The sequence below is a fragment of the Lampetra fluviatilis genome, chromosome 57 (assembly GCF_964198595.1).
Source record: "Lampetra fluviatilis chromosome 57, kcLamFluv1.1, whole genome shotgun sequence".
Taxonomy (NCBI): domain Eukaryota; kingdom Metazoa; phylum Chordata; class Hyperoartia; order Petromyzontiformes; family Petromyzontidae; genus Lampetra; species Lampetra fluviatilis.
In genome coordinates, this window is record NC_136331.1 from 5,400,027 (window position 1) to 5,404,231 (window position 4,205).

Sequence of the window (4,205 nt, forward strand, 5' to 3'; positions counted from 1 at the left end):
AGGGAGGGAGGAGAGGGAGGGAGCGGAGGGAGGTCCAGCTACCCAGCTACGGAGGCACGCGTGAGTGAGTGCGGGCGTGCGGGCTGGCTGGGTTTCACCCGTGTGTGTGTGCGTGTGTGTGCGTGTGTGTGTGTGCGTGTGTGTGTGTGCGTGTGTGTGTGTGCGTGTGTGTGTGTGCGTGTGTGTGTGTGCGTGTGTGTGGGCGTGTGTGTGTGTGTTTGTGTGTGAGTGTGCGTGTGTGTGGGTGCGTGTGTGTGTGTGTGCGTGTGTGTGGGTGTGTGTGTGCGTGTGTGCGTGTGTGTGCACAACAACGAGCGGAGCGCCGGGTGGCTAAAGCACAGCAAGTTGGCATAGTAGGGGGCACAGGTGGTGCATCAGCCAGTCATCTCGGTCATCTCAGTCAGTCGACCCGTGGCACCTGCTGGGTCTGCCCCGTGACCTCCTGCCAGCGGGCGTTCGACACTTCACGTGGCCTCAAGGTGCACATGGCCTGGCACAAGCGTCGTGGTGACGTCACCGCCACTTAGTGGTGAATGGCGGTTGTTGTGTGTGCAAGCGCCCGTGTGTGTGGGTGTGTGTGCGTGTGTGTGTGTGCGTGTGTGTGTGTGTGCGTGGGTGCAGGGGAGGGCAGTTCAACCGAGCGAAATGGGGAGAAAGAAAAAACACGCTCACATCACACCACACACACATCACACCACACACACATCACACCACACACACATCACACCACACCACACATTACACACACACAACACACCACACACACATTACACCACACACACATCACACCACACCACACATTACACACACACAACACACCACACATTACACACACACAACACACCACACACACATCACACCACGCACACATCACACCACACATTACACACAACACATCACACACAACACACCACACACACATATCACACCACACATTACACACACACATCACACAAAACACACCACACACACACATCACCCCACACATTACACACACACATCACACCACACACACACCACACACTACACACCACACACACATCACACACACATCACCCCACACATTACACACACACATCACACACACAACACACCACACACTACACACACATCACACACACATTACACACACACATCACACCACACACACAACACACACCACACACATCACACACCACACACACAACACACACACATCACACACACACAACACACACACATCACACACACATCACTCACACATTACACACACACATCACACACACACACATCACACACACTACGCACACACACACCACACACACACCACACACACAACACACGCTACACATTGGCCGGGCCAGCAGGTGGGAGTGGTGAATGGAGATGGGAGGAGCTGAATCGTGTTGAGTGTGGAAGGCGCTGGAGGGAGGGAGGAGAGATGAGAGGGAAGAGATGCGTTGGTGGAGGGAGGGAGGGAGTAGGGAGGAGAGGGAGGGAGGAGAGATGAGAGGGAGAGATGCGTTGGTGGAGGGAGGATATATACTCTTAGGTTTTTTAAAGTCACGTAGGTAAAAAATTAAGAATAAATTATTAAATAACATAAATATTAATATAAATAAATTTATTTGTATTAATACAATTATTTTTATTTTTTTTATTTTTTTTATTATGTATTTATTTCCCTACGTGACTTTACCGAAAAAACCTAAGAGTGTGAATCCTTGCAGTCACGAAAGCTTCAAATCTAGAGGGAGGATAAATGTGAAGGAAGTTTGCTTGAGGGGGGAGACATGTGAAAGACAGGGAGAGAGGGAGGGAGTTGATGGAGATAGGAATGAATTGGTGGAGAGAGGAATGAATTGGTGGAGGGTGGAAGGGAGTGAAGGAGAGAGGGAGGGATGGAGGAATGAGTTGGTGGAGGCAGGGATGCGTAGGGGTGGCCCTGGAGGGGAAACGTCCGGCCAACAGCCTGGGCATCTTCCGCGCTCTGGTCGGAGCCAGGGTGTGTGGGCTGGAGTTCCGCCATGCGGCGCGGCTGACCCACGCCGTGCCGGCCTTCAAGGAGCAGTGGGCGATGGAGGAGGCCGTGTGCTCGGTGGCAGATGACGGGGAGCTCTACATGCTGATATGAGCTACCCGTCGGAGGCCGAAGGACTGCGAGAAGGGCTGCGTGCAGAACGAGAGAGTGAGCGAGAGAGTGAGCGAGCGAGAGAGTGAGAGAGGGAGTGAGCGAGAGAGTGGGCGAGTGAGTGAGCGAGAGAGTGGGCGAGTGAGTGAGCGAGAGAGTGAGCGAGAGAGTGGGCGAGAGAGTGAGCGAGAGAGTGAGCGAGAGAGTGACCGAGAGAGTGACCGAGAGAGTGACCGAGAGAGTGAGTGAGAGAGTGAGCGAGAGAGTGGGCGAGTGAGTGAGCGAGAGAGTGAGCGAGAGAGTGGGCGAGAGAGTGAGCGAGAGAGTGAGCGAGAGAGTGAGCTAGAGAGTGACCGAGAGAGTGACCGAGAGAGTGAGTGAGAGAGTGAGCGAGAGAGTGGGCGAGAGAGTGAGTGAGAGAGTGACCGAGAGAGTGAGCGAGAGAGTGACCGAGAGAGTGAGCGAGAGAGTGAGTGAGAGAGTGAGCGAGAGAGTGGGCGAGAGAGTGAGCGAGAGAGTGGGCGAGAGAGTGAGCTAGAGAGTGAGCGAGTGAGCGAGAGAGTGAGCGAGAGAGTGACCGAGAGAGTGAGCGAGAGAGTGAGCGAGAGAGTGACCGAGAGAGTGAGCGAGAGAGTGACCGAGAGAGTGAGCGAGTGAGCGAGAGAGTGAGCGAGAGGTGGGGGTTTTACATAAAGCAAAGTAAAAAAAATACGAAATGATGAACGAAGCAAAGTGCCGACTACACCGAGCATCTTCTTGTTTCCACTGATCGTAAAAAAAAAGAGAGGGAGGGAGGGATGAGTTGATAGAGCGAGGAATGAATTGGCGGAGGGAGGAATGAATTGGTGGAGTGTGGAAGGGAGTGAAGGAGAGAGGGAGGGATGGAGGAATGAGTTGGTGGAGGGAGGGATGCGAAGGAGAGGAATGAGGGATGATAGAAGGACGGAGTGAACGATGGAGCTCGAGTGAGTTAGTGATGGTGGTGCGGGGGGGGTGCTGCGAGTGGGTGTTTAAATGTCAACACAATGAGACGAGGGGGGGGGGTGGAGGTTTGTGTTCTTTACAAATCGCGGCGAGGGAGTTTCCATGCTTGCTGTGAGGGTTCTGTGTGGCTCTGAGAGCCGCAGTGTCGCCGTGATTTTTGTGTGAGCCGTGGAAAAAAACTGAAACGTCGTGCCAATAACATCGCGATTGTCCTGTGGGGAGGCACGGCACGAGACGGAGTGGAGTCCATTCGGAACTCGCAGAGTCGAGCATCCTGGGATTATAATTTCAACGTGAACACTGTTCCAGGAATTAATTTAGGAAGAGCTGTGATCATTGTTTCGTCCTAAACATCTTCATAGGCTTACTAGGATGTAGGGTACAATAATAAAGCATTATTACGGATAGGCGTGCATTGTACTCTAGTGGTAGTGCCTTACGCCGAATACTCCATGCTAAACCAAGCAGCATTCAAGAACGCATCAAGTCTGGTGGATGGAGCTACTTCATGAGATCTCTTCACTCAATAGATTACAACATTTATCCCACCCGCTCTGCCGTATGAGAGTAAAGTTCATTGCGTGACAGTCCAAATTGATATTTGCATCTTCATAGATTTGGCCAAATTAAGTGTAGAACCACATTTAATATGATGGAGTTATTTTATGTTTGCATATGGTCACCAGTGACCAGGGGATGAGATCCGATTAGTACGGCTGGTTACGTGGGGTGCTAGAGAAGTAAAACATACATACATACACACATATATATACATGATGGTGGTGGTGATGGTAGTGGTGATGATGATGTTGATGGTGGTGATGTTGAGGAGGTACCTCCGTGATGAGGAAGTGGGGGATGTTGACGTTGATGGTGCTGATGGTGCTGATGTTGATGTTGATGGTGGTGATGGTGCTGATGTTGATGTTGATGGTGGTGATGGTGCTGATGTTGACGTTGATGGTGGTGATGGTGCTGATGTTGACGTTGATGGTGGTGATGGTGCTGATGTTGACGTTGATGGTGGTGATGGTGCTGATGTTGACGTTGATGGTGGTGATGGTGCTGATGTTGACGTTGATGGTGGTGATGGTGCTGATGTTGACGTTGA